This window comes from Lampetra planeri, chromosome 3, assembly GCF_965212315.1.
Source record: "Lampetra planeri chromosome 3, kcLamPlan1.2.h2, whole genome shotgun sequence".
Lineage (NCBI taxonomy): Eukaryota > Metazoa > Chordata > Hyperoartia > Petromyzontiformes > Petromyzontidae > Lampetra > Lampetra planeri.
The window spans coordinates 12,576,999-12,594,134 of NC_136109.1; the positions used below are offsets into that span (position 1 = coordinate 12,576,999).

At 40.4% G+C, this 17,136-nt stretch overlaps 1 protein-coding gene across 2 annotated transcripts in view; it reads right to left on the reverse strand.

Annotated features, from left to right (window-relative positions):
• Positions 1–12,284, reverse strand: part of LOC144738022 (inactive tyrosine-protein kinase PEAK1-like) — a 28,132-nt gene extending 15,848 nt beyond the window's left edge. The window contains exon 1 of one of the 2 annotated variants that reach the window (XM_078620936.1): positions 12,147–12,284. The gene's annotated coding sequence lies outside the window, so the exon portion shown is untranslated. The remainder of the gene's footprint in view (positions 1–12,146) is intronic. The other variant, XM_078620937.1, reaches the window with a different exon arrangement.
• Between the last annotated feature and the right edge of the window lie 4,852 nt (positions 12,285–17,136).

Consider the following 17,136-nt stretch of genomic DNA (forward strand, 5'->3'; position numbering starts at 1 on the left):
AGTTAACTGTAATATGGAATTATTTTCAGACATTGTATTTTCTAAATATATAGATTTTTTATGCATTTTTGAATATTGTAATTTTTTTTTTTATATATAATCAAGAATTGCATACATCAAAAGAAAAAAAGTTTATAATTTAATATATAGCATAACTCCAATATATTGTGGTGATATGGGAGCACCATATCGCAGTGCACTGTTGATGTTAGCCCTAACATCCACAAAAAAATGTTCAGTCGCAGTGTGGCAAATATTACTGGAGCAATGAGCTGCGCAATTCTATTCATTCACGTAAAAACATGCGATTACAGGGGAACAGCAGCATGTGACTAGCAGCTCAATCTATCTAGCTACAAGTTCTTTTTATGAGAAACCAAATGGTACAAATCTGCAATATGGGTCTAAAGTCAAGGATTTATTTTCACTTAATATTGAAGTCTAAAAGAAAAATTATGAATTCTCTTGTAAATAAATAACATCAGCACAGCTGATCTGTGCAGATGGAAAATAGAAAATATGCATTTCACATACCTTTGCAGCTCTGCAATTATAATTGCAACTCCACAATTATATCTGCAGATGCACTCATTAAAAACTTCACAGAGTTTGCATTGTGCATTGCGCAGCACATTAAAACATTTATGGTAAAGCTAGTGAAAGTTGTCATCATCGAACGATGGTTCACCCCCACCAACATGTCACCTCCAGGTGCTTCCCCCCCCCTCTCACGTGCACGGGAACTCATCGCAATATTTGCCCTGCACCCCCGCCCCCTCACCTACAGCTCCTCAAGGTTCCACTCCCTTCACACATCCTTCCCGAGCCCTGGACCCCTCCCCGGGCACTGATATACAGGCATACCGCTTATGGCACTCAGGATGTGTTCTTGGTAAATGGAGGGCTATATGAAACAGCGCTATAGGAGGTCACTATAACATGATTGCAATGAAATTGCATTCTGACAGCGCAATGTTTAACCAGAGCAAAATATTAAGGCTCTATTGAGGTATCGGTCATAATCTTAATAATGTTATTGGTACACAAGATAAATGTATTTAAATAATTTTAGAAATAAAAATAACTTTTAATGATATAAAAAATACAATCAATTATGTACCCCACTAGTGCATTCAGTCTGTGCTTATGTAAGATTAACCACCATCTGCCATAAACGCACGTTCCACGGGAAGCTATACTAACCAATGGGATTGCTCAATCCATGGGTCGCCAATGAATCGATGCAGTAATTAACCATCGCTAAATCGATACTTTAACGTGGCTGTCGGATCGACTATGAGCAGAATTAATACAATAGACCATATATTGGCAAAGACATGCCCTTACGGGTAACGCCATCTCTGCTTTCTTCCATATAATATGGGCTGATCCGTGCGGGAATATTCCTCTAGGATAAAAAGCGTGATAACAAAATAGCGTTATAACAGCCAACCTTTAAACTCGTATATGAGTTTGCTAAATGTTAGTGGCATGCCGAACCAAGAAATCGCAACTGTGCATGCCCGACAAAGTGAGTTGAGAGGCTAATGGCTGTCTGCCGTACTGCGCTGCGACCAGTGAAGAGGGGAGGGTGGAAGCTGGGGGGCCGAATCAGCCACTGAATGGCACAGCGAGTTTGTCTGTCCTGGCTTGTGAAGTGAGGTTCTCGCTTTTCCGTTAAGTCCAAAAATACCACGGTACACCTGCGACTTTGCCGTGGCACACTGGTGTGCAGCGGCACATGGTAGCAAAACACTGTTACAAAGCGCTGTATGCAGGATTCCTGCACAGAACCATTTTATATTCTACATGAGAGGAAAACATTTTCATTTTCTGGGTAGGAGCATAAAATGTGACTTCATTGCATCTTTTGATGTACAAATATAGTGTTTCATAACGCGACAATTGATTTTGAAATGTATGGAGGATGCACTTTGATTTTTTTGCTTTTATAATGCACAGCTGTATTTCACGAATTACTTTTAGTTTAAGGCTGTGAAACCTAGATAAAATGTTAAATGTATCAAATATTAATATTTACATAAACCATGGCCCAAAGCACAGAATTAGTATAAAAATTATGTTTGGCATAAAGATTTGCCTACCGCGGCATTTTCCCGGAACCTAACCCCCCGCGGTTGGCTAGGGATTTTTGTATTTCAAAAATGTATTGTGTTGTTTTTATGGTTGTGAAAAGATAATCGGTAAACCCATAACCGTTTTTTAAATCGACTGATTCCAAAAGTCAGGAATATGTAATCGATTCCAGTGGAATTTTAATAGTGAATACATCAATTGCCAAAATTTGTTGATAATGCTGTTTTGCAGAAAGGCTTCCAGCAGAGGGAGCTCTAGAGGGTATTTGGTCTACCATTGGAACCTCCTTTGCCAGTAGCAAAATATGATAATTGTTGTTTCACCCTTTTATCTGGCAACAAAACTGACACCTTTTTTACAAGGAGTCATGTTTGCATTGACCACAATACCTGCGGTCGGAATGCAAACAAAAAACACAACTCTGATAATGTATGCACTGTCCTTGAAATTGATTGGTCCACACCCGAGACTAGGCTCCAAGAAAAGCTGTCTCGGGTGAGGACCAATCAATTTCAAGGACAGTGCATACATTATCAGAGTTGTGTTTTTTGTTTGCATTCCGACCGCAGGTATTGTGGTCAATGCAAACACGACTCCATGTAAAAAAAGGTGTCAGTTTTGTTGCCAGTTAAAAGGGTAAAAAAACAATTATCGGTATTTGGTCTACTCTTCAATGCTAACTAGGCGTATTGGAAGCGGTGGGCGCACCCATAATTTACCCCAACACACACGACCCGCCAATCGACTTAACTATAGTGTACCCATTTATGCTCAATGGGTGGACAGGCAGGGGAATTTAATAACCTTACTCCATTGTTTCCACTGTTGAGCCGGGAGATATAATCAAACCAGAGATATCTGGATTCCAAATACAGTGAGCCAGAACATTACACCATAGCAGCTCTTATCATTTATCGGTTAGAAGTTGAAATACTATGTTTTTTGCAAGACATTTCTTTATGTTATAAATAACGCACCTACGATTAGCACGGTTGACTACGTAAGGTGTGAAAGATGTTTAATAGACATACTATGCAAAAAACGATTCTAACAACCTTACTTTAGACTGCAACTAGAACAGTGCATTATGTAGCAACTGACTAGTGTACCTGCTGCTCCACTGATCTAATTAAGGAGGTCAAATAAGCCGTTATTTTGCATATCTCAGTATGACCCTGTTGTTTTTTCAAATATCCTTCAAAACGCTAACAAAAATTCATCAGAACTTGACAAAAGTATGAGCCAGAATGAAAATGTTATACATGATTTCCAACATGTTTGTCCTCGTAAGCATTTCATAATTCCAATAATAATGGTAGTGCTCACATCAGGCATATGGATAGCAGTAGTCTGCAAGGCTACGGAATGCTATGAGATAGAAAATAAAAAGGCTTGACACGCCATGTTGTGAAGTTATGTCACTTGCAATGACACATGGGAAATTATGTCACACGCAGTAACACATTGGAAACTCGTGACTTAATTTGGCTGCTTTTGAATAGGGTAAGTCCAAAATAACAACACATTTAGCAAAGCATTTAAAGCTTACTCACTTTGTTCATTAAATCATATATTGAATGAACAAAGATGTCCTACTGTTTTCCCAGATATCCTACATCTGTGAACGAGCTTTTCGCTCATCAGATTTCTCCAGTATAAATAAATATTCTGATTCAGATATTTTCATTTGAAATATCGGTTGGTACATTGTTTTTATACTTTCATATTTTAAAAGAACATATGATGCACGTATTTTGATGGCCTTGCATAGACATATATTTTTTAATGAGGATAATAGTGTTCCCTAATGATCTTTCCTATAATATGAACTGATATTTCATTTCAGGGTCGCATTTTTTTCCCACTTCATGATCATTCTCAGCACAAAAAATGTCTGGACAGGATGCCCTATCCAACATTCCGAAAAAAAATGCTTTTTGTTCGCCAAAAAAATATAACGCAATGTTTTTGTATTGTAATGAAATGTTTGCAATAATTTAAATTCACACATCTGGAAATAGTTGGTGTGAAGGAAATATTTTCTATTACAGTTAGTACAAAACAACATTACAAAAGCCATATATTTGCCTCTTTCAAAAATGTTAAAATGTTCCTACCACGGTCAAAATTAAATATAATGTATTCTTATCCATTGAGCCACAACAGTATAACAAAACAGCAGTACACAAAGATATCTACAGCAGTTAAATCGCAATCCTTATATAGTTTAAAAGTATTATAAAAAGCCCAATATGGAGCATTCCACAGTAAGCGATATAAAAAGTAGTGTTTTAACACTAACGGGTGGTGATATGAGCCCAGCAGTAGCGCGTTTTCTGCTCATTGCAGCAGTTCACAGTTCGAATGCAGTTGTCGCCCTGATTATTACCCATAGGTGTAATAGACAATGATATTCACCGTCTGCTTCACAATGGACATTAAAGATTCCCCGACATTGTAAAAAGGACATTTGGCAAATTTGAAAAGTAATTAATTGGGATTATACATATCAATTATCGCCCCCTTCTGGCAGACTGTCACTCTTGCAAAGCCACTATACAGGCAAACCTTATTTAGTGCTCAAGATGCGTTCCTGGAGAAGTGAGCGTGAATTGAACTAGCGCTAAAAGCGGTCATTATATGGGAATGTGTTCCCGACAGCATTATTAATTTCGCATGAGCAATACAAGAGCTTCATTGGGATATCAAAAACAGCGTTAATAATAATACAGATGGTAAAGATTATTTCATAAATAAAAATAAGGTATTATATGAGTATTATGTACTCCTCCTACATGGCAGCGATGGAGGAGCTGCTGCGCTGCCAATCTGGGTCATTATTAGAGAAGAACTCCCAGACCTCCATGATCTTAGTAATTCCCTGTACTTTACCAACTCCAGGAATGTAACCCCCGTGGTTGGTGAGGGATTGCTATATCTATAAAAAGTTGCATATCGGACCCTTGGTCAGGAATGTAACCTATTAACCATTGTTTATCTGGGGTAATATAATTAATCGGTCTTGACCTACATCGCCTATATTTTTCTGCACTGTCCTATATGCCTAAAACACCTGTTTTATGATTGGAGGTCACCCACCCAAGCATGATCAAGGCTTAGGTCTACTTGGTTAGTGATTTCTGATGGGATCAGGCAAATTCCAAGTGATTTGGTATTCGTCTATTTTATCGAGATTAATTTGTATTCTTAAAATATGTAAAATGTCTTCCAAACCAATATTTATATACAGTTGATATCGTTTAAATCTAATCATTGTGTTATTTTGAATGTATCCCAATACAGATCTCATTCCTAAACCCAATTGTATTTTCCATATGCTTGGGACTGTGGTACATGCCCAGGCATGCCCAGTAATAGCACTTATTCTTTGGACCATAAACAAAGCCTGCAGAACTGGGGCATGTGACACTATCAGCATAAAAATGCAAATCGTTTAAAAGTCAAATACTATTCCTAAAGTTGGGATGCCTATGGGTCATTAAATAATTGGATCCTCACAAAATGATAAAACACAGCAAGCTTATTAATTACATTATTATTTTCCACAATAATCTTCAAAATTGTGTCACGATAAGTTAATTTGTGGATGATGCGTTATATGAGATGTATGATAATAAATATGATTAAAGCAAATGTTTTAAACATGTGTTTTTTAATTTAAATATACATATCTTTGAGGAGAGTTGGAGTTTGTAATGTTTTAAAATAAACGTGTTAATCTCATTAAACATGAAAAGATTTGAGAAATCAATGGACCTACATTTCTAATCAGTATTTTCCTTCTTGTTCGAAGGGCTAATATGAAGGCTGTTGTCACCTTTACCACCAGCAATCCTTAGTTCACCCCGTATGCGACACACACCTGCCAAAAGGTGGATTAACCTGAAAAGGTTGACATTTATGTTGAAAATTAAAACTTAATATTGACAAACTGATACATCACACCAGGAAACCAGGATTTTTATTCAGCCTGAGCTATCTTGAATTTTGTAAGTATTTATCCTTAACTTGATATAGATATCAACTTATATCTTTCACACATGAAGAATATTAGTTGAGGGAGTGTAACATAGTAGGGACATTGTTCAGGTATGAGAGAGAGCCCCCATTCCTTGTTTATTATGACAAGTAAGCACCATAAACACAACACTCAAGTGACCATCACAAATCTTACTGCGGAGCACAACGTTCACGGCTCCACCTCCTCTTATACACACAGGAGTGTTAATGGAAGTGAGCCGTTGTGCCTAGGGAACAGCTGCTTTGATTGTAATTATTTTAATGATTTCCCCACATTAAAAGCATTTAAGTCTCATACTGAATTCCAAAAGCATGAAAACAATCTGACCCGAAGCACAGCTTCATGTGCTCGGCCCCCATCCCTGTCCCCCAGGCCCCCTCCCCATTCCTATCCTGAGGCCGGAAGGAAGTAATCATAAATTTTAAACGATTTTAACAAGGTTTAATGCATGTTTGGATTAGCCTACACTATCCCAAGCTAATATATTTCTTTTTTTACATGGCTCTGCAGTTGACTTATGTAAGACACTATTGATGGCACGTGCCTCGAGCACTGACCTTGTGAAGTCAAAAGTTTAAGAAAATCCCAGCGAAAATGAGTAACATCATTGGACAAGCAATGGTACGTGGCCGAGTAAAACCAGACCGCATGGTTTGGCTACAGCGCAATTGGCATGGTTAAGGCTGCCGAGAAAAACCGGGTTCTGCCCATTTGCACGGTTTGTTCAGTGACTGTGGGACTGCTGCATAAGAGGGGATACACGTCACCAGCGGCCCTTAAATAACACAAACTCCAATACATCTACAATGCTGCGGTTGTCATGGAATGTTAGGCATTGGCAGTTTTTTTAGCAAATCCTAAAGGATGTATAGATACCGTGAAAATGTAGACCCCTTGGTTGCAGTGGATAACAGTATTCATGGATATGAGGATGATAAAAAAATAGCTTCCCTCGATTCTAAAACAGTAACTATCGTACGTAAGATGTCCGAAGAAACATTCCTAACAAACCACTCATTACAAGATACAAAGGGACTGTTTTGGCAGTAATGCACAAGCATAAACCTATATTTCAACAGTACTGCCTTGCAACTAAAATACGTAATTTTTGGGCAATATGTCTTCTTCAGGGCAGAGAGATTGACTGACTTGCACAGTAAAACATTGGCAAGCCAGACTTAGGCAGCACTGGTCTGGCTAGCTGCTACAATAATGAAACCAATACGAACAACACTCTGCATGATACCTATTATTAGAAACATCTATTTATTGTAATTAAAATTTTCAAAAATGTGGTAAAACAATTGTGGTGAGATGTTAACTCCTCGCCTGGTGTACAAGTTTTGGGTTCGATCCCGATCCCGACCCCGACGCTTGTATATTTGGATGTGCATGTGTCTCTCCCCGTGGTCGCTTGGATTTTTCTCCGGGTCCTCCAGTTTTTCCCTCCACATTTAGAATCAATATGCATTTTGAGTATTTGGCTGCTATGCATTTCCAGGTAATAAGCATTTTGTTTAGCTATCATTTGTAGCCAGGACGCTTATGAAAAAGAGCTATATAGACCAGTAGGCCTTACCTAGTAAAATAAAAAAAGTTTAGTTTATAGTTTATTTATTTGGGCAATATGGTGTGGCTATATAGAGCACTTGTAAAGTTTCTCCAGCCATACCTGCAGTCCCCCCCTCTCCAAACAGGCCCAACCCCTTGACAGGGGGGGGGGGAGGTAAACAGAAAGAGGAGGGGCCAGGGGCCTAAAGAATAAGGGGCAGGGCCTAAAAAGAAAAGGCACGGAACCAAAAGAGGACATTGGGCCGAAAGAGGAAAAGGCGGGGCCTACAAAATTCCCTTTTGATTTAAGGTAATAGGATACAATAAGTAAGTGCAGCAGGCAGCATTCCTTTAGTGCTGCAATTTCGGCCACAGGCCAACTCGTTGTATTGTGTTGCCATCCACGTCGTAAACCAAATAGTATCCTGAAGCAAACAATACACACGACCACCCGACTTCAATAAAATAATAAATTCCAACTAAAATCGAAGCTTGAAAGTCGACACGATATCACAAACATAGCTGCTTTGAAGGGAGATACAAGACACTGGCAACACATGGCGAGCATAGTGGAAGTGGGGGGAGGCAAGAACTGCTTCCACTCGATGTTATTTAGCCGACCTATGGCAGCTATTCGAAATCCGGCTCACTGTATTTGGAAATTCCACCTTCCATTTTAGACCCTGCGAAAACTGGGCCATTCTAAGAAAGTTTACAAATAAAAAGTTTTGAATTGAAATGTGAAAGTGTTCTACAGCAGACCTATTTGATAACAAGCACAGGCAGATGTCTCCTACACACTACATCATTTGTAAAAAGCTTAGGATAAAAAAAATAACCAGGTCAAATCTAACTTTTTTTAAGCATTTGCAGTGTGTATCTTTTTATCACTATTAAAACGTTACGTTCCAAGAGCAGAATCAGTACAATATTTATAGGAGTTAGCAAAACCACCTAGTACAACTGGATTAAAGCCAAAAATATATTTATGGATGCTATATCGCTCTGACAAGAGTTAAACATTGAGGCAATATAAAAAAGCACCCTATAAATTAGAATAAAAAGAAAAATACAGTACAGTTAAGCTGTTGTTATCCATGACAGGGAAGCAGGGTCATGGAACGAATTCATAAACTCCTGTAACCTGAGCTCATACAAGCCATGGCAAACATTACTGAAGAATCGTGTCCGAACCGTTCCTGATTCTCCCACTTTACCAACTTGCACAGACCAGCCATGGTGAAGCATGGTACAAACAATCCCCATGGCCGATAGTGTTGGGATGCCTTCAACATCGGATTGGCAAGGGCTGTCAATTATTTTAAGTATTTAGTAGTTCCCTCTGGGCAACTAAAATTACCCAAGGTCTATTCACCTTGAGTGCTTCGTCCCTGTGCTTTCTGGAGTGCCCTATACACTGTGTCACATGCCACACGTAGCACGATGAGTGGCGTCCATACATTAAAATAACCAAACACGACAGACACTGCACAACATGGACGATGACTCTATCTGACTCACAAACCATTACCGGAAAAATGAAGCATTTGTGCTTCAGTAATATCAACACAACTTTATATGAAAGTTGTCTCATACTGCAACATTTTTACAAGTTACCATACCCCTGTTACATATGGACAGAGCATTACAGACGTTTAGCTTTCGTTCGAAAGTTTTAAAAAAGAATACGTTTGTCCACAATGTCAACCTTTTCGTTAAAAGAACATGATCACTCTCAGACGAGACTCCAGATTCATTAACAGTTGTGTCGTCTTGCAGTGTTGGGTATCCCGGCCACTTAAGTGTGGATGTGTATTGTGCCTACCAGTCGCAGTAAACAGACGAATACTGTTACACAGCAGTGGCCAGACGGATTAGGGGTTAACAAACATCCTCTCGACAGGACACTGAGCCAGCAACCACTCCAATCGTGGGTTGGAATCTTGGCAACTGCGTTTTTAAGCAGTGACTTGCTGGTCTCAACCAAGTGATTAATGACAACAAAAAGTAAAGTGGAAAGTTCATTTTTAAATGTTCAAGTCCTTCAGACTACTATTCTGCGTTTGTCATTCAATACGTTTCATCGTCATAAAGATGGCTTTTGTATTGTTTGCTACAAGAGGGGCTTTTTTTAAAAGGGAATTCAAAAGCAGTGCTGTGGCATTAACTTCCGAGGCCGTTCCCTGGCGTGATGTTATATGCTTCTTCACTGAGCGTCTCACGATATGATGACAGTATAATTGTACCATAACTGGGCATTAAAGAAAGCGTTTACAATTCAAAGAAAGTGGACTATGGTACCGAAGACAGCAGAACACTTCGCCTAATCTCCCTCGCGTGCATGTTGGAGAGATGAGGCAATTCATTTGGGAATTTGGCTTGTCTGTAGCTTGTCCTACGAAACTTCGTAGACATCACTATTGGCAACAACCAAAATCACGGTTCAGTGATAGTATTTATTCTGGCTCACATGACTTTTCTATGCATGACCAATCCGTATATAAACAATGCATTATATGCACCACAGGGACATCGTTCAACAGTATGTTGTTGATATTGTTTGTGTCTTTTGGTAAAGTCACGTAAGATAGCTACAAATTAATACAAATTATAAAATAAACAAATAACTTAGACGTTTCGATCACAACACAAGCGATCGTCATCAGGACGTCCTGATGACGATTGCTTGTGTTGTGATCGAAACGTGACTTTACCGAAAGAACCACAAAGAATATGAATGACTGCAGTCACGACAGCTTTAAGTCAATATTTAGTATGTTGTTGAATATATTGTGCTGACTACACCAAGCCAGAGATGATAGTTTATAGTCACAGGCACCTTCTGGAAAGGTACTTTATATAAGTGCTGTATTTTTGGGTAAAGCAAAAACATATGAAGAGATATAAACCTTTATGTTCAAGTCTGAATTACCATAACATAATCAAGACAAACACGCCGTGGATAATCGATTGTGGTCAGCGATTTGCACTCTTTAACCTGGCGTTCCGAGTTCGATTCCGGGCCAGAGCTAACATCCTTTAACAACCAGCAGTGAATTTGGGGTCATGAAACCTCATGATCGAAATGCCGTGAAGAGGCTTTAATCCAACAGTGGAGTGACAAAGAACTTTAAAATATTGCTGTACCTGCAGGGATTCATCTTCTTGGTTCTTTCGGTAAAGTCACATTGGAGCGCTGTCTTTCAGACAGCTCTGTTTTTACCTGAGGACGGCTGCTTGTGTTGTGGCCGAAACGTCGTGAGAATGTTATTATATGATTATTGTATGTTTTATTATTTCCCTTCTACGTGACTTTACCGAAAGAACCAAGAAGATATTGCTGTACCGTTGTGACAAGTTACGAACGACTTGCTCATTGTACGTTTTGTACTTGGGTACTTGAACACATTCGCTTCACTTGTTGACAAGTCTCATATCACCTGGAGATAAAGTCGTCGTCACTCACCAGAGGACATCAGCAGAAACACGCCGACACGATCCACACAATCGACGCGTGAGATCTGGAATGTTATCGTGGTGGCCACTGCTCTAAACAATAAAATCTTAACGTCGGCTCGTATTCTAGGAGCTGTAATTAAGCCGAAAAAACCAGCTGCCCAAGAAGCCAGGCCCAGACGCCTCCAGCAGGCGACACAAAACGACTTAACTATAAGAACACAAACTCCGACAAACAAAACTGTGATTACAACGGAAGCAATAACATTTGCTATTAATTAAATTTTAATTTAAAAAAAAGTGTCTGTAAAGCCACAACAACAATAACACCAGAACAAAGACCGCGCACGGGGGCTTGCAAAGCAACAAAGTTTACAGAGCAACAATAAACACCGAAGCGTCGTAGAGGCAACAGCAGCGGTGACCACAGAAGAAGAAGATGAAGAAAGCAACGTCAGCAAAAGCAGAAGAAACTAAAATAGCGACAAAGGGAAGAACCAAAATAAGCATCAAGAGACGGACGAGAACGCAACGGGACCCACCACCACCACCAAAGCCGCCACAGAAAACAACAAAGACCCCCCCCCCCGTAACAGACTGTGGGGGGCAAGTGGGGTTAGCGAGCACCTATCAAGGCCGGCACTGTGGCACACGAGGGTGGTGGTGTGGTGAGGGGGGGCAACACCACGCCCGGCCGTCTTTGTCTCCCCAGTGACACGCACAGAAACAATAACGAAACAAGAGCGGCGCGCGGGCACGATAAGACCCCAAAACGTCAAGAAAAAGTACAAATTACAGGGCTAACAACTAAAGCAACACGTACAGGACCAACAACAAAAACAACAACAGAGTGAGAGAGCAACGTGGTCCTTCTGTTGAAAGTTGTGGCGCCGTGATGGAGACCCCCTCCTCGAGTGCCCGCGCCTCCCTGCGAGACCGGGCAGTCTGTGTGTGTGTTGTCTGTGTGTGTGTAGCCAGCACCAACAACCCCCCTGCTTGCCTGTGCCCGTGTAATCTGTGCGTCCTGCCTGTGCCTCCGATGCTGGAGTAAAGTTGTGGGTGAAAGATTCTTATTCTCGGCCGAAGTTTCCACTCCATGCGGCGGCCTAGGCCCGCTCCATCGGCGGCGCCGGGCGCCAGCCGAGACGTCTCGCCGACGAGCCCTCGTCAAGAGACGTCGGCGAAGGAGAGACGAAGGCGGAGAGAGACTGCGGTTGCCGGAGTAAAAAGCGCCAAAAGGATCCCCGGAGGACGGACGCTGGGCGAAGAGACGCCGCCACACGGGGGGATCGTTCCTCTGCCTCGCTGCCGCCACGAGGGGGTGGTGGGGGGCGGTGCCTGGGGGCGGGGGGCGGTGCCTGGGGGCGGGGGGGGAGGAGCCACCGCGAGTATTGACCACGCCCATCGCCATCACTGGGATGGGATTTCGATTTAAAGCTTTCGTGACTGCAGGGATTCATCTTCTTGGATCTTTCGGTAAAGTCACGTAGAACAGGTCTGTCGAGAAGACAGAGTCTGTATTCTCGACAGACCTGTTCTCCACCTGAGGACGGCTGCTTGCGTTGTGGCCGAAACGTCGTGAAAATTATTTTATTATGTTTTATTTTTATTATTTTATTTTTTTCATTCTACGTGACTTTACTGAAAGAACCAAGAAGATGGGATGGGATTGTCGCGATTCTGGAAGAGGATTGGAAAACAAAACCAGATTTTAAAACAAACTTTGTTCCGTTTGTTTGGTTTTTTTCCACCGTTTGTCTCACTTGAAAGTGTATACTCCCATTCTGGTCTGTGTTGTTCGTCACAGCAATGTTGCTGCTGGTCAGCGAGGCGCGTGGCTTTTCTCTCGAGTAGTTTACGTTGTTGCGTGTCGAGGCATGTTGGGTACCACCTTTATTATTATTATGCTAACCAAAAACAAGCATTGTTGAATTGTGCGTGTGAGAATTATTTTCGATGTGCGCACATTTTATGTAAATACGGTACGATGTAAATGTGAGATTCGCACATCCGATTAAAAATACCAAGAACACGCTAGATCAAACAAGACATTTAATCATGACAATTCACCAAATTTCTGTAGTGTGTACACGGTTAATAATGCTGCTGATGATGATGGATGGATGTCCATCATAATCATGCTGTTTATGACCTTGCAGCTGATGTTAATGATTGACGAATTATTGTTGGAAGATGATGCGATGTGGATAATGATGATAATTCTGCTGATGACCAGATTGTGATGTTTGTTTTGTCCAGGAATTGTCACTTCAGTTTTAAGAATATATTTTATATTCACTGTAGTTGGCTAATTCTGCGGTTTTTTGGATACGTGGAATTACAAAGCAAATTCATCCTATCGCCTGTGTTTATTTCCAGACAAGACGCACACCCAGGATAAACGAGTGATAAATGAGATCAATAATACAATAATATTTTCAAATAAGAGGTATTACCCGTAAATTCTGGCAAATGTATAAAATTATCTGCATGTACCTGTGAAAAAGTTATTTTGAGGATAAACCAGACTTTAGTTTAACACGTAGGCTTTCGCGACCAATATTATTCATAATCAACGTTTTTGGGTTTAGATCGCGTTATTTATAAATGTGGCGTAACCCTCCAGCACCCGACACGGCCAATCAGTAAAAAAGTGTCACGTTGACAAAAGACAAATAGTTCACTGCTTTAGCCCACCGGTGTGTTGAAGCGTGAAACGTACTCAAATTGTAAATGTTGTGGTTTCATGCTTCAACACACCGGTGGGCTAATGCAGTGAACTATTTGTCTTTTGTCAACGTGACACTTTTTTACTGATTGGCCGTGTCGGGTGGTGGAGGGTTACGACACATTTATAAATAACGCGATCTAAACCCAAAAACGTTGATTATGAAACCAGACTTTAGTCTGCCCATAGCACCCTCCATGGCAACGCACATGACAGGAGTTATTTTTGAGGCTAAACACAATCGATGTGCACTACACAATAACCTTCATAGTAAAGGACTGCTTAAAGTGGAGAGCAAAGTAAATATGTAAAGCAAGCTAAAAAGCAAACAAATAAGTTATCTGACATGACAAAATACATGATTTTTTTCGATTTAAAGCTTTCGTGACTGCAGGGATTCATCTTCTTGGTTCTTTCGGTAAAGTCACGTAAAAGGGAAATAATAAAATAATAAAAATAAAACATAATAAAATAATTCTCACGACGTTTCGGCCACAACGCAGGTGAAGAATAGGTCTGTCGGACCAGGTCTGTCGGAAAGACAGCATCTGAACATTCAGAAAAGTTTTGGTTTATGATGGGTAATTCTTAACCCTCAGGGGAAAAAGATGGAAACATAACATGACAAAAACATAATCTTATGGTTTGCGGAAGACTTATACAGATATCTATAGCAAAACAAATCCATATACCGTATCCTAGGAATCAACAATGTTCCAAATGAAGACAAGGAAATTCCACATGTCGTACTAGAAGAAGTAGAAGTATGACAAGGGGAAATCTATTCTTGCACCATCATTAAAGAAGTGGGACCAGCAGTTGGAACAAACCCAGTGATACATATTTAATAATGTATCCACAGAAAATGAGTATCTTGTTTGTGATTGACACCTAAATTATTCATCTATTCAAAAGGGAGACAAAACTGGCTTGAATAATTAAAAACCCATGAGCTTCTTATCAAATGTATATGTACATTGTCAGGAGCAGTGGATACACCATGACTTGACGATTATGCCTATTTCTAGATGAATATGCATCTGCTATCTGCACTCTTTAGAGTTAGAATAACCTTTTAATGCTCGGGGGGGGGGGGGGGAAATACATCTCTTTATATGAACAAATTATAATTTTGACCTTCATTTTGTAAAATCCGCAAAATGTATTCGTTCGCTTTTGAGCCTGTCTCATTAGAAAAGATTTGCCCTGGTGGTGCAATTAGAACGGTCAGGTTGTGCGGTGGCATAGGCCAAAATATACTGTCATTAAAATCAAGTAGAATCTCAATAGGGTGGCTTAAAATGGTCAAATTCATGTACAATATAGTGTTGCATACCACAAATACAATTATTTGGAGGCAAGGTTGGCTCACACAGAGATGGAACCTTAACGTTCATGCATTTATTTTATGCAGGGCTGTGATATCATCCATCACCCATCATCTATATTATAGTGACACGGCCTTCCCAAGCCCACTTACTTTATTAACGAATCAAGAGGCCACCTCTAATTTGCATTTGTTCTCTTTCTCTCATTTAATTCCTTGCAGCATGGCCCATGCCAACCCTTGCTATGGCACTGTTTGCAGACTTTTAAAAATCAAGTTATTAAATTATTTCCTCTAATTCATTGTCATTTGTTATTATAATAATGAGCAAATCTGAGATGATTGACATTCTGCATTTATGTTTATATTTTTCTCCAATTCAGTTTTGGACGTTATATCAACATGCTCTTCATGCCAATTGACATTCTACCAGTGGATACTCAGAATAATGAGTCTAGTCAGTTTAATACACAAAATGCATGCAGAAATGCATGTCTGGAATTACACTAAAACAGAATAAGGAACGCATGGATCAGGGAAAATATGCAAATAGACATTATAAAACATGTAACATATTGGTTGAAGGGATGATCACTGATGAAGAACACTCGTGAATGAATAGCAGCCAAAGTAGAGAATAGGCCCGTGAGAATGCTGACTGTCAAGATGGAGCAATCAGGTCAGTTGGATGCTTGCATCGTAGGAAATTGATTGTTGCATCGCAGGAGGCCTTCAACCAGCAGTGGGGACTTTCTGGGGGTTCCATGATAGTGGAGAATTTTGATTGAAATTCTGCCACAAAAATAGTCTGGAAAGAGTCGTCACTCGCTAGCTGTGGTCACTGGCCTATGTATGTCTATGCAGGCGGATGAGTTTTGTTACCATTGATGCTGGAGTGGTCCCCAGCGGTTTGTCACGTGGAAAGGGGCAAAAATAGTCACTGCTCTCTGCCTTGCAGTGCTACGTCGGATATAATATAACAAAATCCTTACGATAACTAACAAAAACATTTGTACAGCAATATATACTCCCCAAATTAGGTGAGATCACTGGAGCGCTATGATGGCGCGCTTGAATGACTGTTTCCCTCATTTACAAACCCTCTAATTTCAGGACAGTCCAACTTAGTTATTCCGACGGTGAAGCAGACTTCTTTTCATATTTCCTCTTTTTTTTAAATCCATGTCTCCCCGCGTCGTTTCGCTGATGCCTCCCCCTCTGTTTGTTTGACCATTCGTCACCCATAGCTGTCAACCCATACACGGTTTAACCCGTATTCTTGTGCAGGGATGTTGAGTTTTCAGGTCCATACAGCGTACAGCCGTTTCAATATGGACAAAAACATGTTTTTTGTCTATTTGTTTGTGTTTCTCCCTATAAATGGGAACGGGGTGACCAACAAGGTCTGAATTAGTCTGTAATATGGTAGACACTGATAAGGGGTTGGCAGGTTTATAGTATAGTGTATAGTGTAGTGTATAGGATGAACGTTGAGATTTATAAAGGAGCTCGGGTTGACCAATAAGGTCTGAATTGGTGTGTAATAAGATGGGGCACTGATAAGGGGTTGAGAGGTTTGGTCACTCTCCGGTTCTTTCGGCAAAGTCACGTAGAATAAAATAAATTAAATAATAGAATACGACGTTTCGATTGCAACACAAGCAACCGTCATCAGGTATAACTAAATTTGAGAGAGACAAAATACAGACACGGAGACACACAGACAGATTCACAAGTAGAGAGAGACAACACAGAGAGAGACAGCACAGACAACACAGAGAGAGACACACAACATAGACACACAGAGACCCAATGCCTCTCCCTTTGCCCCCCCCCTCTCTCTCTATTTAATGCCACGACACAGAGGCATTGGGTCTCTGTGTGTCTCTCTCTGTCTCTCTGTTGTCTCTCTCTGCTTGTGTGTCTGTCTGTGTG